This window comes from Bos indicus, chromosome 14 (assembly GCF_029378745.1).
Source record: "Bos indicus isolate NIAB-ARS_2022 breed Sahiwal x Tharparkar chromosome 14, NIAB-ARS_B.indTharparkar_mat_pri_1.0, whole genome shotgun sequence".
NCBI lineage: Eukaryota > Metazoa > Chordata > Mammalia > Artiodactyla > Bovidae > Bos > Bos indicus.
Window position 1 is genome coordinate 78,767,911 of NC_091773.1, and position 25,092 is coordinate 78,793,002.

Here is a 25,092-nt window from a genome sequence, read left to right on the forward strand (position 1 = left end):
CTGAACTCAAAAAAATCAAATCAGGTCTCCTACGTTGCAGATGGTCTCCTGCATTGCAGGCAGATTCTTTGCCGACTGAGCCACCAGAGAAGGCAACTGTTAAGCAGCAACAATTAAGGCAGGTTAAGGGTTTTAACGACCCCCCCACCAGATGGCTCCCAAAGAACGAACTGTATGCGCTGACCACAGGCAGAGAGGGTGAGCGGATGCATTATCGAGGGCACCTGCTCTCCATGCAAAGTCTCAAGGCTCTGTTTCTGGCACAGAAAACCCACAAGAAACTAAGGAATGGTAAACAAGTCAGAAGACTAAACTGTTTTCCTTAAAAGGTTTAGCTTTCCTCAAGGAACTTCATGGATCCTTTATTTGTTAAATAAAGAACTTTCTGATACCTAAAATGTAGTATCCTGCTCTCCATACAAAGTCTCAAGGCTCTATTTCTGGCACAGAAAACCCACAAGAAACTAAGGAATGGTAAACAAGTCAGAAGACTAAACTGTTTTCCTTAAAAGGTTTAGCTTTCCTCAAGGAACTTCATGGATCCTTTATTTGTTAAATAAAGAACTTTCTGATACCTAAAATGTAGTATCCTGTACTTTACATCATCTTTGCAGTTTTTTTTTTTTTCTAAATCAAATGTTTAGTTTCAAAACGTTAGCCTTTTCATTCATAAGTTTAGAAGCATACAACAATCTCCAATGCAAGATCTCTAACACCCTGTGCAGAAATACTCCTTTATCAAATTCCATAAAACCATTTTTTAAAAATGAAAACAGTAAATACTACTTACTGTTATGCCTGCTTGTTTTCCATGGAGGCGGAAGGAAAAGAAGCCCCTCTACTACAAAGATGATTCTTAATCATTTGCATAACCTCAAGGGGCTTCCCAGGTGGAGCGAGTGTTAAAGAAACCGCCAGCCAATGCAGGAGACAGAGACTCGAGTGGGATCCCTGGGTCAGGAATATCCCCTGGAGTAGGAAATGGCAGCACACTCCAGTATTCTTCCCTGGAAAATCCATGGGCAGAGGAGCCTGGCGGGCTACAGTTCACGGGGTGGTAAAGAGCCAGACACGAGTGAGCAACTGAACACACATACACAAGCTGAAACCCCTGGAGAAGAAAACGGCAATCCACTCCAGTGTTCCTGCCTGCAATATCCCACGGACAGAGGAGCCTGATGGATTACAGTCCATGGGGTTGCAGAGAGTCAGATATTACTGAGCAGCTAAGCACCCACGCATGCAAGCTAAAGCAGACATATGGCACGGTGAGTAATCAACACTTGAAAAATTATAAAAAAGGATTTTCAAGAACATTTGCTCACATTTTATATAGATTATGTAATGTATTACTTTTCTCTCACATATCTTTTATCGTTCATCCCCAGAATTCTGCTTCAGTAGTCAAGCTGTTAGCATCCTTACGGAGGTGGAGAAGTTACAGAGCAGTCACCAGGCTGCCAGGGCAAGGAGACAACACACAGTCGAATCAGTCTAAGGGAATGGCCGTTTTGGCGTTCACAATCTTATAGTTTACATGCCTAGTGTATCAATATCTTGCAAACATTACAAAATATTCTTCTGATCATCACAATTTCAAGTGGTCCTTAAATTACAGTGACACAGTTAAACACAGACTAAGAAGGACAGTCCAAAATTCAGAACTAGAGTCGTCCGTGACTATGGTTCAGGACTCAAACTGTCAATCTGAGGTAGATGTGTAAACCAACTGAAGTCATGAGACATTTGTTTAGCACATCTCTGAGAAAGTACGTAAAACAAAGATCATGAAAAGAGACTCAGAAAGCCAAAATGATACCTCTTATGCGAATTAAGTCCAAAGATGTATCCATGAACTAGGTAACTAAGAAGGTCTTCCAGATTTTGAGGGGACTTCAGTAAATAATCAATAGTGAAATATACTCTCTCAGTAAATAATCAATAGTGAAATATACTCTCTGGAATGCAAAAGTAGGAAATCAAGAGATATCTGGAGTAACAGGCAAGTTTAGCCTTGGAGTACAAAATAAAGCAGGGCAACGGCAAACAGAGTTTTGCCAAGAGAGTGCATTGGTCATAGCAAACACCCTTTCTAACAACACAAGACAAGACCCTACACATGGACATCACAACATCAGTTCAGTTCAGTCGCTCAGTCGTGTCCAACTCTTTGCGACCCCCTGAATCACAGCATTCCAGGTCTCCCTGTCCATCACCAACTCCCAGAGTTCACTCAAACTCATGTCCATCGAGTCAGTGATGCCATCCAGCCATCTCATCCTCTGTCATCCCCTTCTCCTCCTGCCCCAAATCCCTCCCAGCATCAGAGTCTTTTCCAATGAGTCAACTCTTCACACGAGGTGGCCAAAGTACTGGAGTTTCAGCTTTAGCATCATTCCTTCCAAAGAACACCCAGGACTGATCTCCTTCAGAATGGACTGGTTGGATCTCTCTGAAGTCTAAGGGACTCTCAAGAGTCTTCTCCAACACCACAGTTCAAAAGCATCAATTCTTTGGCGCTCAGCTTTCTTCACAGTCCAACTCTCACATCTACACATGACTACTGGAAAAACCATAGCCTTGACTAGACAAAACTTTGTTGGCAAAGTAATGTCTCTGCTTTTGAATATGCTATCTAGGTTGGTCATAACTTTCCTTCCAAGGAGTAAGCGTCTTTTAATTTCATGGCTGCAGTCACCATCTGCAGTGATTTTGCAGCCCAGAAAAATAAAGTCTGACACTGTTTCCACTGTTTCCCCATCTATTTCCCATGAAGTGATGGGACTGGATGCCGTGATCTTCGTTTTCTGAATGTTGAGCTTTAAGCCAACTTTTTCACTCTCCTCTTTCACTTTCATCAAGAGGCCTTTGAGTTCCTCTTCACTTTCTGCCATAAGGGTGGTGTCATCTGCATATCTGAGGTTATTGAGATTTCTCCCCGCAATCTTGATTCCAGCTTGTGCTTCATCCAGCCCAGCATTTCTCATGATGTACTCTGCATATAAGTCAAATAAGCAGGGTGACAATACACAGCCTTGACGTACTCCTTTTCCTATTTGGAACCAGTCTGTTGTTCCATGTCCAGTTCTAACTGTTGCTTCCTCACCACATGGTCAATATCAAAATCAGAGTGATTATATTCTTTGCAGCCAAAGGTGGAGAAGAAGCTCTATGTGGTCAACAACAACAAAACAAGACCAGGAGCTGACTGTGGCTCAGATCACGAACTCCTTATTGCAAAAATCAGACTTAAATTGAAGCAAGTTGGGAAAACCACTAGCCCATTCAGGTATGACCTAAATCAAATTCTTTACGACTATACAGTGCAATTGACAAATAGATCCAGAGGAACAGATCTGATACACAGAGTGCCTGATGAACTACTGACGGAGGTTTGTGACGTTATACAGGAGACAGGGACCAAAACCATCCCCAAGAAAAAGAAATGCAAAAAGGCAAAACGGCTGTCTGAGGAGGCCTTACAAAGAGCTGAGAAAAGAAGAGAAGCAAAAGGCAAAGGAGAAAAGGAAAGACACACTGATCTGAATGCAGAGTTCCAAAGAACAGCAAGGAGAAATAAGAAAGCCTTCCTCAGTGATCAATGTAAAGAAATAGAGGAAAACAACAGAATCGGAAAGACTAGAGATCTCTTCAAGAAAATTAGAGATACCAAGGGAACATTTCATGCAAAGATGGGCTCAGTTAATGACAGAAATGGACCTAACAGAAGCAGAAGAGATTAAAAAGAGGTGGCAAGAATACACCGAAGAACTGTACAGAAAAGGGTCTTAAAGACCTGGAAAACCCTGATGGAGTGGTCAGCTAATAAACTCATAGAAACAGACTAGAACGGTAGTTACTCAGGAACTACTGAGGGTGGAGGGGTGGGGTATTAGGGGAGATATTTTGGTCAAAGGACACAGGCTTTCAGTTAGAAGATGAGTAAGTTCTTGTATGTATGCAGGAGTTCCAGTTAATAATGCTGTATCATATACTTGAAAGCTGCTAGCAGCAGCCTAGGGTGTGCTCAGCTGTGTCCAACCCTGTGACCCCATGGATCATAGCCGACGAGGCTCTTCCGTCCATGGAATTCTTCCAGGCAAGAGTACTGGAGTGGGTCTCCATTTCCTCCTCCAGACAATCTTCCTGTCCCGGGGATTGAACCCATGTCTCTTGCGTCTCCTGCACTGGCAGGTGGATTCTTTACCACTAGAGTCATCTGGGAAGCCCAGATCTTAAACACTCACACCACAAAAAAATGATAACTGTGATGCAATACAGGTGTCAGCCAATGCTATGGTTATGGTCGTTTTGCAATATGCAAGTGTATCAAAGCAACACAAGCTTATTCAATTGAATTTCAATTGCATCTCAATTGAAATTCAATTATATCTCAATACTCAACTGAGAATATTGAGAAATTCAATTATGTCTCAATATTTCAATTATATCTCAATAAAGTTGGAAGAAATAAATAAAAACACATCTGACAAATCAATAATAAAAGGAGATGAATGCTTTAATAGAGGTAAATGGGCAAGGGCCCAAAGAGAAAATTTACAAACTGAAAAACACAATATGCTGCACATTTTTTAAAAGGGGACAGAAAGGAACAGACATTCCAGTGAAGGCAAATCACTCAAATGTGGCAGCTCTTTCGAGATAGAAAAGGAAAGCTTAAGGAGGTTAAAGAATTTTCCCAAAGCCATCCATCCTGATCAGTTATGAAAGAGATATTTACATCTGTTAAATATATTAAACCAATCCCTCTCTCTTATCGTTACAGATCAAACATTTAATCTCCGTATCATACTGTATCTTGGTCATCAGGTATAAAAGCCTAGGAATCAGGTGATTTCTGTTGGAGATATGAGACAGAAACATGTCATTTCATCATACTGAACAGAAAAAAAATGATAGAAGTTATATGCGATAGTGTTCTTAAAAGCAAGAGTCCTTTTTTCAGTCGAATCAAAAGACAAATGGACAAATGGTAGAACCTGCCAAAACTAAGAAACGGCCAAGCAAAAAGGACTAATTGGAAATGACCAGGCTCTTGAGAGCATATGAGCAATTTAACTGTGGAATTTTTCCAAAATCCCCTAATGCACTGAAAATTAGGGAAGTCATCTAGCTTTCCTTTGTGTTTCTGTTTGTACTAGAGTGAGGTACAAAAAAATAAATAGGCAAAAAAGCTGCCAAAAAACAGGAAAGAAAAGCGAGGTAATCAAAGGTGCAGCAGGATATTTTAGACAAATGAGATGGGAAAGTCAAGTGTGCATCAGTGGAACAATAGCTGCCCAGCTAAAAGTTTCACTGTCAACATCAAAAGCACGAAAAGCAAAAAAGCCACTCTCCAGCAGGTGATGAAGAGTAGCTTAAAGAGTCTGAGCTGTATCAGGACATTTCCAGCAGTGTTTTAGCCGTGGCGTTAGAACAAAGACAAAGAGGGAAGGAAGCACCAATTGGAAAGTTAGTGCATCATCCAGGCACTCAAGAACCCAAAGTATGAGGATGTCGGTTCAAGTGGAATAAAAAGAACATGGAGGGGAGAATTAATAGGACTCGGTAAGCAGCGAGGGTGACCGCAACAAAGGAGGGGAAACCGCACAGAGAACGTCAGCGTCTGAAACGGACAGATAGAGAATGGAGGCGGCGTATCAGCAGCACGGGAGCGGTGCCCGTCCTCCTCCTCTCCCTCAGAACTGCAAAAACTAAACTACGAATTCTGACTCTGCTCAGCTCCTAAGCCACAGACAACAAAAGCTGCGGTCAGGGGCTTTGAGCCACTTAGCTGCTAGGTTTGGAATCTGCCCATGTTAGTATTGTAGACGAAGGCCTGCCACAGGAATAAACACATCTCCCTCAAACCAGAGTTCTCCCTATAAGATGGAAGCCTGCATTTTTCCTCTATTAAATGTGTCGTAAACAAAAATCCGAATACGGGAACAAAAGAAATTATCCAAAACCTAATTGCCTAATATATCTAAATCAAGGGATCTTCCATGTCCACAAATATCAATCTGCTTTGCCACTTTCAAATGGCTATATTTTTAAATTACATAGCTTTTAACTAATTCCTTCTTGATAGGAATTAAAGTTGTTTCAAATGTTTTGACTTTACCCATAAACTGATAACTGTTAAAATACCTTTGTTGAACACCACTTTTATTAACTTGTATGATTATCTCTCTGGGTACATTACTTGAGGTGTCTACCTATCTATATACATATTATATGACTAAATATATACAGTTTTAAACATTTTCATACATATTATCAAAATGAAATCCAAAAGTACATCATTTTACACACCCACCAACAGTATATTCAAATGTCCATTTTCACTCAGAAAAACACTGAATATTGTTAGCTGAAAAAATAATTTTCAATGGATAGCCTAAAATGACCTCTCACTGCCTTTTGGCATTTATTAGATTAGTATAAAATATGAATATGTTTGCATATTTATTGGCCAATTAACCACTCCTATCTCACATGTTGAAAACAACTTTTACTTTTTTTTTCAACTTGTACATATTATTTTTACAGTAGAAAAACTTTATATTTTATACAGCTAAAGGTATCTCTTCTCTTTGAATCTTTGTCCTTTGTATCACTTACTAAAAAGAAACCCTTTACATTCCAAGCCACCTAAATTTTGAGTTAATACTTCTATTGTTTCAATGTACAATTAAATGTACAATGTACAATTAAATGGTAAAGAATCTGCCTGCAATGCAGGAGACCAGGGTTCAATCCCTGGGTCGGGAAGATACCCTGGAGAAGGGAATGGCTACCTGCTCCCGTATTCTGGCCGGGAGAATTCCACGGACAGAGGAGCCATGCAGTCACAAAGAGTCAGACATGACGAAAAGAAAGACACTTTACAGTTAAATATCTCATGCATTTGGAATTCATAGTGAAATAAGGAGTGAAGCACTCACCAGACTTTTTTTCCCTAAATAACTACCTTCTATCAAAGCCTCTTTTGTAGTAGCTGCCTTTTTATGATTGTCTGAAATGTCAGCCTTAATCATACACTAAATACCGTGAACTTCCTGATGTTCAAGCTGGTTTTAGAAAAGGCAGAGGAACCAGATATCAAATTGCCAACATCCGCTGGATCATGGAAAAAGCAAGAGAGTTCCAGAAAAACATCTATTTCTGCTTTATTGACTATGCCAAAGCCTTTGACTGTGTGGATCACAATAAACTGTGGAAAATTCTGAAAGAGATGGGAATACCAGACCACGTGACCTGCCTCTTGAGAAACCTATATGCAGGTCAGGAAGCAACAGTTAGAACTGGACATGGAACAACAGACTGGTTCCAAATAGGAAAAGGAGTCCATCAAGGCTGTATATTGTCACCCTGGTTATTCAACTTCTATGCAGAGCACATCATGAGAAATGCTGGACTGGAAGAAACACAAGCTGAAATCAAGATTGCCGGGAGAAATATCAATAACCTCAGATATGTAGATGACACCACCCTTATGGCATAAAGTGAAGAGAAACTCAAAAGCCTCTTGATGAAAGTGAAAGTGGAGAGTGAAAAAGTTGGCTTAAAGCTCAACATTCAGAAAACGAAGATCATGGCATCCGGCCCCATCACTTCATGGGAAATAGATGGGGAAACAGTGGAAACAGTGCCAATCTTTGTTTTTCTGGGCTCCAAAATCACTGCAGATGGTGACTGCAGCCCTGAAATCAAAAGACGCTTACTCCTTGGAAGGAAAGTTATGACCAACCTAGATACCATATTCAAAAGCAGAGACATTACTTTGCCAACAAAGTTTCGTCTAGTCAAGGCTATGGTTTTTCCTGTGGTCATGTATGGATGTGAGAGTTGGACTGTGAAGAAGGCTGAGCACTGAAGAATTGATGCTTTTGAACTGTGGTGTTGGAGAAGACTCTTGAGAGTCCCTTGGACTGCAAGGAGATACAACCAGTCCATTCTGAAGGAGATCAGCCCTGGGATTTCTTTGGAAGGAATGATGCTAAAGCTGAAACTCCAGTATTTTGGCCACCTCATCCGAAGAGTTGACTTATTGGAAAAGACTCTGATGCTGGGAGGGATTGGGGGCAGGAGGAGAAGGGGATGACAGAGGATGAGATGGCTGGATGGCATCACTGACTCGATGGACGTGAGTCTTAGTGAACTCCAGGGAAGCCAAGAGGTTGGTAATCCTTCCCTCTGGTGTAAACTTCTTCCGTGGCACTGCACAGGATGTCCAGAGTGATCACAGAAAAATGTGACTATTTCTTCTATCCTATAAAATCATCAATAGCATCACAAGAACTGTGGGATATATTATAACCTCCTTCTATTTGGACTTCCTAATTGGGCTTCGCTGATAGCTCAGTGAAAGGATAGGCTACCCACTCCAGAATTCTTGAGCTCCCTTTGTGGCTTAGCTGGTAAAGAATCTACCTGCAATGCAGGAGACCTGGGTTCGATCCCTGGGTTGGGAAGATCCCCTGGAGAAGAGAAAGGCTACCCACTCCAGTATTCTGGTATGGAGAATTCCAGGGACCGTATAGTCCATGGGGTTGCAAAGAGTCAGACACGATTGAGTGACTTTCACTTTTCTAATTGACATAAGTTAATTATGATATGTACGCGCCTTTTCCTCTAGTCTTACATCTTGCTTCAGTCAATCTGAAAATCATACATTTCTACACACCATGTCATGGTCCCTTATTTATTCCCAAATTTGGGTGACCCTTCCCCTCCTTCATCCATCCAACACTTCCCATCTGTCTTAGCACAAGTATCATTTCTTACACAAAGTCTTTCCTTTAAAATACAAGGAAGGAAGAATATGCTCTATTTGGTGTTCTTGCTATGTTCAATGTCTTTATGCTTTTCTCCTATAGCATTTGGAAGATTCCATTGCAATTATTTGTTTAAACATCTTCTCTTCCCAGAGAAGCCTGAAAGGGCCAAAGCTATTCTTTTTTTTCTCCCAATTTTATTGGAGTACAGTTTCTACACAATGCTGTGGTAGTTTCTGCTGTAGAGCAAAGTGAATCAGCTAGATGGCTACATATATCCCCTCTTTTCTGGATTTCCTTCCCATTTAGGTCACCACAGAGCACTGAGTAGGGTTCCCTGTGGAATAGTAAGTTCTCATAGCTATCCATTCTATACAGAGTAGTATGTGTATGTCAACCCCAGCATGTATCCTGGCATCACTCGGATCTGAAAGGACCCTCTGTATGATGGTGGCAGTGGTTTAGTCCGACACTCAGTCGTGTCCACTCCTGCAATCCCACGACCATAGCCCACCAGGCTCCGCTGTCCGTGGTATTTCCCAGGCAAGAATACTGGAATGGTTTGCCATTTCCTTCTCCAGGAAATCCTCCCGACCCAGGGATGGAAACCCAGGTCTGCAATGCAGGCAGAGTCTTTACTGACTGAGCCACCAGGGCGACCTGCTGCTACTATATGGAGGCCCACTAAATAGATGTAGACGGAACAAATGTAGTTTAACATGGAAGTTAAAAGCAATGCTTTGGAATCAGAAAGGCTTGGACTTAAGTATCACCTCTGCTATTTAACGGTTGTTTGAGTAATTTCCTTTTCTTCATAAGATCCCATTTCCTCATCTGTGAAATGCGAATGATGAAAAAGAAACTTGTAAGCATTATTAGAATTACAGGGCTTCCCCGGTGGCTCTGCTGATAAAGAATCTGCCTGCAATGCAGGAGACCTGGATTCGATCCCTGGGTTGAGAAGATCCCGTGGAGAAGGGAATGACTACCGGGATTCTGGCCTGGAGAATTCCATGGGCAGTCCATGGGGTTGTAGAGTCGGACATGACTGACCAGATTTCACTTTCACTTCCAATGTAAAAAAAGGACTTGGTAGAGTGTTAGGCATAAAATACCTGCCAATAGTGGTAGCCATTTGTAGTAAAATAACTTGCATTGAGTTGAGTCCATAGTAATAACCATTTCTTTCCTTGGTGGCTCAGTGGTAAAGAACTTGCTTGCCAATGCAGGAGACAGACATGGGTTCAATCCCTTGGTCGGAAAGATCTGGAGAAGGAAATGGCACCCCACTCCAGCGTTCTTGCCTGGAGAGTCCCATGGACAGAGGAGCCTGGTGGCTGCCGTCTATGGGGTCACACAGAGTCGGACACAACTGAAGTGACTTAGCAGCAGCAACATGAAAATTGAAAGAAAAAAACTCCATTTCTTCATGGTTTTTAAAAATCTCTCTAAGGAGACTAACTAGAGAATAATTTACTATACAACTAATTTATATAAACTTATATAAATACATAAGTTTTTAAATACTACAATTTTCTTTTGTTCACATTATTCATAGGATAATTTATGAAATTCACAAATATAATTACATTTAAAGAAACTCAAGTGCTGTTTATACATGCTATTATTTATTACTTTCCTCACCCAAATTAATGGATTAGTGTCATTTTCACAAACTGTTCAGTAATACTGAACAATGTTATGGGGTGGTAACTCTTCATGTATAAATTATCTCATAAATTTTATGTTATTTAATTACATTATGAACAAAAATGCAAACTTCCTTAATTAAATCAGCACCATCAAAAATTTTATGAACTATTATATATATTTTTAAAAACAGAAATTTGTATTTGGCAAAACTAATACAATTATGTAAAGTTTAAAAATAAAATAAAATTTAAAAAAATTTCAAAAAAACATAATAAATAAAAAATAAATAAAAATAGAAATTTGAATAAATTTCTTTATCATTATGTAGTCTGCTGGCACTAATGGAGATTAACAATGAAGCCTGTATCTATGGACTCTATTAGATTAAATTTTATTTAGTGAAGTATAAATTCTTTGTCCTTTATGTCTGTCTACTTTTCTAACTCATTAGGGGTGGGATACAGTAAAGGGTGTATAATAAAAGGGACAATTAGCAACTGTGCACTTCATTTATGTCACACTTAAGTTCTGCTATTTTATTAAATAGGCAGAGTTTTATTACCCTGTATCACATAATCAGATCTTCTTAACATGAGGAGGAATTCATTGCGAGTCAGGGATCTCGGGTTCTAGCTCCAGGTGTGCCACGACAAGAACACCTGACCTCAGGTGTCACTTCACTTGTATTTTCATCTGTAAAATGAGAATGTCCGACAGGAAATACCTGTAAGTTATTCTTACTCACAGCATCTCTTTCTTCTATAAGATCCATTCTCTTTTTTTGGCTCTGAAGTCTCTATTTATTCTCCAGTTACTCAGATTATAACCCTGAGTCATTTTAACATGAAGTGAGAGATACGAGCAGCTACATAAATGATGATGATAAAAATGAGAAAAGGTATATGGGTTAAATTAGCATCGACTGATCTTGGAGTCAGTGAGTCTCAGTTACATGCCAAACAAGAAGTTAATATTATGGAATGAATCGTTCCAAATTCTCTCGTGGCTGAAGCCATACAAGAGGAACTTGGTCACTGCCTGTTTCACGTGGGTTTCCCCTCTGCACTGGAGACCCGCCGGTCCTCTGCTGTGCACCCCTCATGCTGAAACTGCTCATTCTTCAGGGTCCAGGTCAAGTCCCACTACCTCGATGAGACCATCCTTGGTTTCTTTACGAAGACACAGGGCAGGGCCACTCACATGCACTTCCATTCTGACTCTGAACACGTCCTCTTTTCTCTTCAAAGGCAAAGAATTACATTTCAGGTTATTCTGCCTATCAAAGAGACTGGAAGTATACCCCGTTTTATATAATCTGCCCTAAATATGGCTCAATCATTGACAGATTTTCTGAACATATCAATATTTTTATAAACGAAAACTGAGTGAATGAATAGCATGAGATCAAACTGAAGACAGATCTGGGATCTGAGTATTAAGGGCCATTTAAAGAAGAGAGTAGATGATGTTTAAGTCACAGCATGGGGGTGCCCCATACGTTCTTACATATGCTGTGTGTGTGTGCATGCCTACGAAATAAAACTTTGATGACTCATTCACATTTAATACAGCAAATGATATAAGAGAGTACAGGTACCTCCTCTGTTTCAAAACTCTGAAGTTTTTCTTAGAAATACTGATGCTATTACCATTTCCAACTCTACACAAAAATTACAGGATTTGTCATTTCATACTCTTGCTGCCCAGTGTTAGTCTTATTCTCAAGAGTCTAGTGTTAACCCAGCCATCCAGAGGTCAAGTGTACTTGCTCAGCAGTGCTACCGAGATCCCTCTATGTCGGTAATTTTGAATGTGCTCTCGTACACTTGAATACTCGGGAGTGCTCCACCCCCAGGACTGGGGTGTAAGCCCTTTAGCTGGTCTCCCTTGCTCTGGCCCCTCCATCTCACAGCCCTCCCCACCTTCATCCTCTCACACTATGCTATTTTCTCTGGCTGGAACGTGAACTACCTCAATCATATTTGGGGGTTAACCTGCATTCATTCTTCATGTCTCAGATGAAATAACACTTTCAGGACACATTGAACACTCAAAATGAAAGAGCATTTCTTCAGTTCACGCCCTTACCGTTCTACACTCTGCCTACTGAAGCACTGATCTCACTATATAAGGGTATTTGTTTAGGAGTCTGTGTCCTCTGTTTAAATACATATTCTTGGTGGACCAGAAGGGTAACTTTTAATTTGCAGTGATAGGGACAAAATAGTCCCTTGAGTGATCTTTGATAAACAGATACCTAACTGTCACATATGACAGTAATAATTTTAAAAGTCCAAGAAGAAAAATTGCTTTCTAAATCACTATTGCAATAATGAAAACAATTTCTAAGGCTTGCTGCATGGTGCCTGACGACCCATAGCTATTGTAGCCATAATTCTTATCAAGTTTCCATCATTTCTTCACAGGAATAGGGGAGTCAGGAGGAATAGCTGTCAGGGGAAAATGTCATCACAGAGTGTGACTCATATGACAGGGGTCACTCAGATGAAAATATCAAAAAACAACATTTTTACATGAATTTATAAATTTTAATTGTAGAGAAGATTATATAACTTTTGTTTGTTAAGTACAGATTAAATTCTTATTTTCTGGTTACACCTACAAATAACTATTGAATTCCTGCTCAGTGCAACTCTGCATGAGACTGAGCTGGCAAAAATTAGACACAAAGTTTTTAGAATGATAGCACCTAGAACAGCAGCTTCAAATGTTTTTATTTTTCTTAATCACAATTCTTTCAAGAAATACATTTTTTTCTTGAGCCCTACTAAAGAAAGATAGGGCTTCCCAAGAACCTGCCTGCCAATGCAGGAGATGTAAGAGACACGGGTTCCAATCCCTGGGTTGGGAAGATCCCCTGGAGGAGGGCACAGCCACCCACTCCAGTATTCTTGCCTGGAGAATCCCCATAGACAGAGGAGCCTGGTGGGCTACAGTCCATGGGGTTGCACAGAGTCGGATATGACTGAGTGACTTAGCATGCAAAGAAAGAAAACATAAATGCAATGCTTCCTAGGAGGCTCAGTGGGTACAGAATCCACCTGCAATGCAGAAGATGCAGGAATTGGGGGTTCAATCCCTGGGTTGGGAGATCCCCTGGAGAGGAGCATCGCCACCCACTCCAGTATTCTTGCCTGGAGGCAGAAGATCCTGGCGGGCTACAGTCCACAGGCTTGCAAAGAGTTGGACACGACTGAAGCAACTGAGCATCCATGCACTCAACATAAGTATTTACAAACACATAAATGAATCAAGTTTAATGAAGCAATATCCAAACTAGTACATGCAGTGAAAGCGTTAGTCACTCAGTCATGTCTGACTGCAGCCCCATGCGCTGTAGCCCGCCCGGGTACTCTATCCGTGGACTTCTCCAGGCAAGAATACTGGAGTGGGTAGCCATTCCCTTCTCGAGGGGATCTTCCCAACCTAGGGATCAAACCCAGGTCTCCCGCATTGCAGACAGATTCTTTACCATCTAAGCCACCAGGGAAGTACATGCAAGGTAACCTACTTTCCAAAAACTCTCTGCAAACGTGCATCAATTTTCATACTTTCTTAACAGACTTCTGAATGATAATTTCTCCCAAACTTAAAACTGCAAGTACAGCAATTTTATGTTTCTTTTAGTTACATTCTTTGCATTTCGACTGTTGCATTGAGTAATAGCTGCTTTAAATGAGCAATACAAATAAGTTGAAATAATAAGGATAGATGAAGGTGTGAATGATAAGTTTAAGTACTCAACAAATTTATAAATAAAATATCAAGCACTAACCTGATAAGCATTTGAAATTTGTGAAGTGATATAAGACCTAACTTGAAGAAATGCAACACCTCTTTGATCTAAATAAACAGGTAGTCATGCTCACCCCCTTGATATATTAGTATCAAAATTGTAATTTTGATATCCTGCTACCTATAGTGATCAGCTCTCCTACTCTTACTAAAAACTCACTAAAAAACCCATTCTTATTATTTCTCCGTCATCCATTCTCTCAAAAGCATATTGGATCTGCACATGTGTCAGGCACAGGGCCTCGGGATAAACACACAGTGGATAAAATGAGAGGCCTGGCGTCTATGCTCATGGAGTATTCACTCTACAGAGGCCAACTGGTGTCAGCCAAGTAGACGGCAGCTGGCAGCTCAGACGGTAAAGAATCTGCCTGCGATGCAGGAGACCTGGGTTCCATCCCTGGCTCTCAGCAACTCACTCAGACACAACTGAGCAACGAACACACACACACAAGTAGACACGCAGCCTGTGCTACAGAGGACACGCTGAGCGACGAAGCCCATGTGCAGGGAGCTATGAGGGGGAAATCGGGAGCGGGAGAGGCCACCAAGGCTGAGACCACAGAAACCCTCTCTGAGTAGGTGCAATACAACCCGAGACCTCAAAAATCAGAAGAAATCAGTCACGCACAAAGCTAAGAGCAAAATTCCCATGCAGAGAACTGGCCAAGACTTTCTGGGCAGAAATAACACTCCCTTGTGGAACCGAGAAAGACTGTAGCTGCAACATAATCAACAAGAGGGAACAAGACAAGGTTGGAGAGATAAGCAGGAAGGAAAGGAGGCAGGGCCTTGTAAATCACTGCAAGGAGGCCGGACTTTGTTCCAAGTGTAAGGAAAGGCTGCTGAAGGGCTAAGGCAACTCGTGGAGTGATCTGATTTACATTTTTGAAAGATCACCTCTAACTGCTGTGTTGAGAATGGATTGGGAAGTGTAAACATGAAAGGCTAGTTAAGAGACTGTAAATCTAGGCCAGAAATGATGCAAGTTGGCCTAGGGCAATGGGAGGGAGATAAGAAAAAAAGGTGGAAACATTCAAGACCCATTTTGTAAGAGAATCTATAAGACTCGCTCGGGATTAGGAAGAAGGGGCAAAGCAAAGAGCAGAATCAAGATTGTGTCACACCATCTATCTTGAGCAACTGGGTGGGTGTTGGTGCTATCAACTGAGATAGAAACTTCCAGAAGAAGGCAGATTCTCCCAGAACTTGGGTGGGTTCCAGGACGGGGTTAGAAGAAGGTGCACAAACTGCGTGCTACCTGCCACCTGTGTAGAAAGAATGCCATCCCTTAGCTCGCTCTTGATTCTCTAACTGTGACTATTCCAAATCGCTGCCACTGTCCTTGCCCACAATGCCCTGCTATCTTTGAGCGGTACCGAAGAGGCAAGTGCTTTCCCTGACCTTTATCTCATTCTGGGTGATCACTCTTGAGCTGGTCAGAAGAGACAGGGGAAAAGAGCCTCTCTGCATCTTGCCAGCATAACCACAGAGCACTTTCCACGTGTAAAACTATACATGTGGAAAGAGAAGGGGAGGAAAGAAGGGGATGGGGCAGAGAAAGAGGGGGAAAGAGAGACAGAGAAAGAGATCGAGAAGATGCCTCCATCCTATGTGACCCCCAAATTCCCACTTTGAGTTTGAAGATACCACATGCTTTTACTGGATAAACATTCCAAGGTGGCAGGTAGGGGATGCTATGGTAATAGCTCCTCTGATCCTCTGGTGCTTATTTGGGTTCGTATAAGGCTCTCTTTTCAGGGGTTTACTGGATCCAGTTACATGTGTCACAGACACTCACACAGCCTCAGTGCACAACCACAGACCTGGACATTTTATAGCATTTGTTCCCCCGTCCCTTCCCCGCTTTCAGTTACTTTAGATGCTACTTGGTCATCAGTGGCATATGAACCCTTAAGGAACTTCGTACATCAGGGGCCAGATTACTATTGGCCAAAGAGATTTAATATATCCTTCCAGTGAGGTTTTACAAGCCCATAAAATACTTTTATGCATAAACTTCCATGGTACAGGAGGACATGTGCTTTTTCATTTCCCAAATCGAGACAGAGGAAATTTCCACGTCCATTCTCCACGTTCTCCACTCAGATTTAAGCATCACCCACAATTTCATGGACAGAGGAGCCTGGAGGGCTACAGTCCATGAGAGCACAAAGATCTGGACACGACTGAGATACAAGTAAGCACATCTTAAGGAAACCCTCACAGGATCCTCTGATCAATAAATCAGACCTGATCAATAAATCCATGCCTCCCTATATTTGCTTTCATTATGGCACTCAACACCCTGCACTTTAATTCAGGATCCAGGTTATATATTTGCTTCTGTACCTAGCTAATACACAAGCATTGCTAAATACACATCATTGGATAAATAAAGTTACTGTGTTAATAAGACAGATTAACACAGAGGATGGAAGATGGCAGCTGTTCAATAATGTGGACTTTTACTGATTTATACAGGCAAATTTCAATTTATGCTTGAAAGAGACTTTTTACTTAAGTATTACAAGCATAATAATTACTTCTGCATATTATTTATGTTTTCTAATAAACTATTTCAGAACATAAGTAATCTCAAGTAGTGTTAGTCACTCAGTCATGTCCAACTCTTTGTGACCCCGGGGACTGTAGACCCATCAGGCTTCTCTGTCCATGGGATTTCCCAGCAAGAATACTGGAGTGGGCTGCCATTTCCTCCTCCAGGGGATAAGTAATCTCAAATGGACCTCAGAAAACTCTTACAGGAACTGATATCTATGTACCAATTACACAGGTGATTGCCCTGCCATGCTGTCTCTTCAGTCGTGTCCGACTCTTTGTGATCCTATGTAGCCTGTAGCCCCAGAGGCCTCTCTGTCCGTGGGATTCTCCAGGAAAGAGTACTGGAGTGGGTTGCCATTCCATCCTCCAGGGGATCTTCCCCACCCAGGGATCAAACTCACCTCTCTCGTCTCCTGCACTGGCAGGTGGGTTGTTGACCACTAGCACCATCTGGGAAGTGCACACAGGTGGTTAAGTAATGCATATTTTATTTGCCTAATATGATGGCCCAGTATCCATCTACTCCAAAATATTTAAAATAGTCATATTCTATTTAAACACAAAAACGGGTAGTTAAAATAAATCATAATTATAAAAAAAAATTACTTAGTGTTCCTGGTGGCTCAGCTGGTTAAAAAAAAAAAGAGAAAGAAAAGAAAAAAAAGAGGTTTGTTCCTTGGATCAGGAAGATCCCCTGGAGAAGGGAAAGGCAACCCACTCCAGTGTTCTTGCCTGGAGAATCCCATGGACGGAGGATGAATGGCCACAGTCCGTGGGGTGGCAAAGAGTCAGACACAACTGAGCAACTCACACTCACTTTTTCATAAAACCCAGCAACTGTCAGCTTTGTGTTAAAAACAAACAAGAAAACAAGATTGGCAGACTCTAGGAAGATGGTCTGCACCAGAATCCAAAGAGCATAGACAATTCTGCTGCAGCTGCACTCCGGTTAACCTACATCCAAGTGTGTGAATACAGAAACATGAGAAATGTGTTTTTCTCATTTTAATTTTAGATGTTCTTTTATGTCATGAGAAGATTGGGAAAAACACATTTCTATCACCTGGACTTGTGATATCTAATACCAAACAGATACGATTTATTTAGCATTACTTTGAACACTTTATAATACCTTATTTAATACAAGGTAGTGGTTTACCGTACTTTCTGTTAAATTCTTCAAACAATTAAAAATACTGTCATCATTCCATTATACGTGGATGCAGCCCAGGTTTAGAGAAGAAAAGTAAGATTTCACTGTTAATAATCAATACACTAAGTATCTAAACCCAAGACTCCCCAAGTTCACACACTGCTGACTTCTCTGAATCAAATTCTCCCCCTTGTTTCCTTCATTCCTGTGAATTGCTGACTAATAGCTACTTGTCCCTCTATGAATGTGAAAATAATTACTTGCAGTTCTGTTTCTTTTGTGTATATTATGTATATATTCTACTCTCTATGTTCATATAAGACTAATTTATTTTTTAAATGTTGTTTATGGTGGTACCAAAACCTCCCAATGGAACTAATTAATGAATATTCCCCACTGCATTGTAATATGCAAAGTAATAAATGCATTCTCAGATTAATAGCTGAGGCAAAGCTAAGGTGGTTAATGAATCTCAAAGCCTATTTACTCCAAGGCGATCGTGATTATTGTTCTTTTACAGTCAACCATAGCATTAGGAGAAAATGCAGGATAAATACATTCCACCTCACCTAAAAGTGTTCAAGATGGTGTTGTGTAAAGGGTTCAGCAAGATACAAGCTAATATCATGATATATTTAGTAGTCTATTTTAAATGATTTATAGTTCAGATTTAGTAAGACAGTGCACTTTAGATGAATAAAGTGAATACATTTGAGATACATTTTAATGAAGTATAGGAAAAAATAGTTATTTAATAATGTACTTCTAATCATTTATGTGAAAATTCTATTTAATTTTTCCAGACTGTGGTTTATAGAAATTGTTCTTCATGTTTGGTTTAATTTCATGAAAATCACTGCAAAAGAAACTCAAAATGAGTGGCTAGTTTCATCACCTGAGGGAAATAAAATATTGGTTAATACGGAAATTGTTTCAAATAGCTATTATGTATGCATAAAATTTATGTTCTTAAGTAAAAATCATGAGGTATTTGGAAGTGGATTGTTTTTATTTTTTTTATTATTATTTACCAAATCTTCAAGAAAAATAAAAACAGCCAACTCTCTATCAATCATTTCTGGGATAAACATTTCCCAAAAGATAGTGTTACAAAAATGTATCTGCTTTCCAGCTGTCGATTCATCAGGTACAAAAAATACCGCATTTTGCCATATGCAGAAATACTGTCTTTGATTCACAGTAAAATCATACATATTATATCAAGTCAAATCATTCCAAAATGCCTTACACTTATATAGATAACAAACTGAATGACTGAACATATTACTACGGAACAAACAGGTTTCTGCTTGTATATTCTGCTTGTAATTCCGCTGTAATAGTAGCGGCATTAATCTCTTAAAGTAGTAATACAATATTTTAAAGAGATGATAATACAGTAGATAACCACATAATCAGATAATCTATCCATTGTCTAATCACACTTATCTACCTTGTTAGGAACACCTGGATGACACATATCACACAGGAAAATATATATCCAAACTTTGCAGAGTACCCTAGTCAGACATTCATTTCCACGACTGGGTTAGGAATATCAATGCAACGAAAAACATCGAATTGTTACTGCCGTCACAGCAAAAAAAAAAAAAAAAGGACTCCTTTTTTGTTGTTCTACGCCATCTAGGCACAGGAAGAAATCCTAACTAACTTCAGGATTCCTCTTTGCATGCCCACGTGCATCTTCTGTTGTCAGCATCTCTTAGGATGAAGGGGAGAGCAGTAGCCTGGTGCTCATGTTATATTTCTTACCTACTCTCTGCGTGAGACCCACCTAAAGCTAATCATTTTCAATGTTAGAATTTCTTTTTATTTCTTTGGTTCACATATGCTGTGCTACACCGTACATCCTAATTTACTTCCCTTGAGGAAAATGTGCTTACTTTCCCCACTTTGTTAAGAAAAAAAGAAAAAGAAAAATCACAGAGGTGTTCTATTCATTTTAAGTTGCACTTAACACAAAGTGTGAGTGAAAAATGCACACTGATAATTATATAAAAAAAAAAAAAAACAGAAAACCCACAAACTACACAGTCTCAACTCTCCTTGCCTATAGTTTTTAATTTATGTTCACTGTAAGGAACTCCAGGCCTCAGTCTGACCTCACATGACCTAAGGGTGCACCGTGTTACAGGTTCCAGGGTAACTGGAAAATGTCACTGAACCGTGATTCAAATGTGGGAAAGGCATACCGTTAGCCTGTTGAAGAGTTTAAAGAGAAGACCTTCATTCGCTGTTGTGGATCCTACGTCACCCGCACCCTTTCTATTTATTGCTCATCCACGCATTCATTTGTGAAAAAGTCATTTAACACCAACCATGTGCTCGGCACAATACAACAAATTTGAGTGTTTATCATATGCCCTGGAGGCTCAGAAGCCACGTGGTAGGTACAGAAGAGCAATAAATTGTTGAGATAGGCTTCCTCAGAGCTGTGCACAGTTCGTAGGAGCCAAGAGGAAGGGAACCTACGTCAGACCTACACTGGGAGCATTCTTCAGAGGTAGTGGAAGAGGGAGAGTGAAAGTCGCTCAGTCCTGTCTGACTCTGCAACCCCATGGACTACACCATCCGTGGAATTCTCCAGGCCAGAATACTGGAGGGGGTAGCCTATCCCTTCTCCAAGGGATCTTCCCAACCCAGATTTCCCACACTGCATTGGATTCTTTACCAGCTGAGCCACCAGGGAAGCCCAAGAATACTGGAGTGGGTAGCCTATCCTTTCTCCAGCAGATCTTCCTGACCCAGGAATCAAACCGGGGTCAAACCTGCAATGCAGGCAGATTCTTACCAACTGAGCTATCAGGGAAGCCTTCAGAGGGAGCAAAATGTCCCTAAATTCTAACATGTGAGGTGTGAAGGTCTACCCTGATATCAATCTGCAGTATTGCAAAAGGCTGTTGCACCAGAGGATTTTTGTAATAAAATTATTGCCCTATTTTATAACATTTTAGGCACATATTCTTCACTGCTTAACATCTCTGAAAGAAAGTCATATCATACAACTGAGAGCATGGCATTGTTTAATTGACAGCATTTTTCCCTTATCAGTGCATACAATAAAGATACTTCTGACAGTCACAGGTGGCATAAGGTTGAGAATACCAGGAAGATATCATTCTGCAAAATATTAGGTGGGCAATATATCTACTGGGATAACATAACTAGCTGCTCTCCATTTATAAAGAGCTACACGTCCCTCTCTACAAAGACTTAAACACCATCATCATCACTGCTATCAACTTGGAAAGTGGCTTGAATAAATTCTCAATAACTACACTAACCACTTACGAGAAATGGCTGTGACTTGCCCATACTGTTCATAAATGGTGAAATAAAATGTTTCAAAATCTCTCTTCTAAGGAGTCTAATTTTTTCCAGAAAATATGTTAATACAGTGCTTATCCTATTGGATCAGTGCAGAGAACCAGCTTATAAAAGATCCCACTAGTTTTATTCTCAACCATTATTTTGCAGCCTGATTATGCAGAGCATTTCAAAACAGGCATGTTTATGAAACATCAAATAGTGAGAGAAAAACTATTTCCAAGAATGATCTCCTATAAAATCTTCCCGAGCATTCCGTTTTTCAAGTGGATCTGAGAATTCCTACCATTACACGGCCCAAGTTGTACAAATCTGAAAAGAAAACACATGTAAGACCAAGATATGAGTGGTTTAAAACTGTCTATTCTCAATTTTAACTCATAATGATTTCCTTCTCATTATTGCTGATCTAGGCTTAAGTGTCAGCCTCCAGTTCTTTAACATTATGTAATTTGTCATCTTCTTTTGATAATTTTTTAGTATTGTACACATACACCCTGAAGAATAACTTTTTTCAAACATTATTTAATATTTAGTATATTTTAAATACTTTAAGACATTTTCAAAATTGATTTTTAACATGCATTTCCTAAACAACTTTTATTTTGGAAATTGTAATAGTCTTTATTGTAATAGAAAACAGTGACCTTAAAAGGCATGGTAGTTTTAAAAACTAAACTCACACAGCAAATTAAAATGCAAAATGTGCTTGTCTGGACCGATTATTCACAGAGAAACAAGGACACCCTAAGTGGATCACACTTCTGAAAGAGCTTACCTGCAGAAGGTGAGATTTACATATTAATGACACAGAGAGTTTGCACAAGCTCAGAGGCTAAGCAGTGTTCAGTGATGAGCAGGCTTCTATTAAACAGGACTCTGAGGCACCACAACCCTTTCTGCTACTATTATAGACATTAATCTCCTAGCACCGAAATATGTAAGCTCGTTCCATTTTCTTTCAGGACAATAACATAGAAAACTGGTTATAAGATCCATCTGATCTGATGCGCCATCTCTATGTAGAAAGTGAATTAGCTTATATGGATTAGTGAATAGGAGAATGATATTAGTATAATGCGAAAATCAACTGGTTTATACCTGCAATGCCCAGTCTGGTCGCCACTGGTTACTTGAAGGGATTGAATGTACAGAAGTTAAAATTAAATGTGAGGTGGATGAAACTGGAGCCTATTATACAGAGTGAAGTAAGCCAGAAGGAAAAACACCAATACAGTATACTAATGCATATATATGGAATTTAGAAAGATGGTAACAATAACCCAGTGTACGAGACAGCAAAAGAGACACTGATGTATAGAACAATCTTATGGACTCTGTGGGAGAGGGAGAGGGTGGGAAGATTTGGGAGAATAGCATTGAAACATGTATAATATCATGTATGAAACGAGTTGCCAGTCCAGGTTCGATGCACAATACTGGATGCTTGGGGCTAGTGCACTGGGACGACCCAGAGGGATGGTATTGGGAGGGAGGAGGGAGGAGGGTTCAGGGTGGGGAACACATGTATACCTGTGGCGGATTCATTTTGGTATTTGGCAAAACTAATACAATTATGTAAAGTTTAAAAATAAAATAAAATAAAAAAAAAAGAAATTCAGTTTCTCAACACAGTTCAGTTCAGTCGCTCATACAGTAATCACATCTACAGTGTTCTTTAGCCATGCGCGGCTACTGGACCGAACAATCATTCATATTGTTGCTACTGTACAGCGTTTCCCTCGTCACATAAATAGGGGGAGCTCTCATGCTCCATCACGCATCCTCAATGACTCCAAACAGGAAAAGACAGCAGGCCTACATCTCCAACAGGACGGAGTTGCCTACTCTACTAACCCCCAGGAAGAACAAAATTTTATCTGCCAATGACAGCCCAGCCAGAGACTGTAGTAACCCAACCAATGAGAAGTCTCCGTATTTCCTTCAATGGACTCTGGATATTAAAGCAAAATGAAGTCGCTCAGTCGTGTCCGACGCTTTGCGACCCCATGGACTGTAGCCTACCAGGCTCCTCCGTCCATGTGATTTTCAGGCAAGAATACTGCAGTGGGTTGCCATTTCCTTCTCCAGGGGATCTTCCTAACCCAGGGATCGAACCTGGGTCTCCCACATTGCAGGCAGACGCTTTACCATCTGAGCCACCTGGGAAGCCCTTTGGATATTAGAGTGCCCCCAAATACCCGCTTTTTCCTAAAAAAGTAAGCTCCCCTTCCTTGTTCTCTGGATTGCCTGTGGTCCTTCATAGTTCTAATATCCTTAATTGCAATTCCTCTGGCTATTCCTGAATAAACTGACTCTTGGCTGTTTTACTATTCAAGTTGACAAGAGCACCAGTTTATACCTGTTATTGGGGCTTCCCTGGTGGCTCAGTGGTAATGAATCCACCTGCCAATGCAGGAGACAAGGGTTCGATCCCTGAGTCACGAAGATTCCCTGGAGAAGTAAATAGCAACCTAGTCCAATAATTTTGCCTGGGAAATCCCATGGACAGAGGATCCTGGGAGGGGGTGTCAGTCCATAGGGTCACAAAGAGTGGGACATGACTTAGCAACTAGATCATACTTACTATTTGCCCAAGAAGTTAAGGATCTATGCCACCAAGTAGAAGTGAACACAAAGTTCACTTGCAGAGCTTCAAGCAACAGGAATTCTGTAATGTATCATGCCTCCTTTATCCTCTTGACTCAGATGCTGTGCTGTGGTTAGTCACTCAGTCATATCTGACTCTTTAAGATCCCATGGACTGTAGCCCGCCAGGCTCCTCTGTCCATGGGATTCTCCAGGCAAGAATACTGGAGTCAGTTGCCATGCCCTCCTCCAGGGGATCTTCCCAAGCCAGGGATCAAACCTAGGTCTCCCACATCGCAGGCAGATTCTTCACTGTCTGAGTCACCAGGGAAGCCCAAGAATACTGGAGTGGGTAGCCTACCCCTTCTCCAGGGAATCTTCCCGACCCAGGAATCGAATCAGGGTCTCCTGCATTGCAGGTGAATTCTTTACCAGCTGAGCTACCAGGGAAGCTCTTGACTCAGACACTCAGTCTTAATGTGCTTACTGCATGCTTCTTCCTGACCTTTGTGCTCTTCACTCATCTTCATAACTTCACAGCTCTATCCCTTCCTATCCCTGCATCCTTCCAGTTGCCACCTCCATCAATTTTAAGGTTAATTTTTACATCTGTTCTATTACTTCATTTATTGGGAATAACATTTCTTTTTAACAGTGCTGAGATCTCTATTAAAACAGTGCTATTTTTCTTCATGACCTGGTTATATAGACTTTGAGTGATTAAAAAACCTAGGTCCATTTCCCCCATAAGCCTTATAAATTTTGGTGCATGATTTAGCAAAATGTTTGATTTTTCTCAGAAATACATATATGTGTGTTGAACATGTAAGGCCCACTTTCATGTGGACCAGAGCGATAACTACACCCAAGCTAATATCTTAATAGAGAGGATGCTTTTAACATGCCTTATCGGTAAGTGTAAATGCAAGGCATTATTTACAGAAGCAATCATTTACTTTCAAATATTTTACTGAGACTATAAATTCTGACTTCATGAATAATCTTTGTGAGTATATGTCTTTATATGTATAAATGTATAAAATATGTACATTTTCTCATACAGTAGCTGGTAGAGTTTCTTCTAAGAAGTGGATACAGTGAAAAGATTTGGTTTATACCTTTTGTATCATTTATTTGTGTGTTTGTACCACATGCATACTTACTCAAATGAATCATTTTTTAAAATGT

The 25,092-nt window shown here is 40.4% G+C and overlaps 1 protein-coding gene across 6 annotated transcripts in view; it reads right to left on the bottom strand.

Moving 5' to 3' along the window:
• RALYL (RALY RNA binding protein like) overlaps positions 1-25,092 on the bottom strand; it is an 819,948-nt gene that overhangs the window by 762,420 nt on the left and 32,436 nt on the right. The window contains exon 1 of one of the 6 annotated variants that reach the window (XM_070802964.1): positions 791-2,168. The exons of the other annotated variants lie outside the window; for them this stretch is intronic. The gene's annotated coding sequence lies outside the window, so the exon portion shown is untranslated. Of the gene's footprint in view, positions 1-790; positions 2,169-25,092 lie in introns of those variants that run through there. 6 annotated transcript variants of the gene reach the window in all.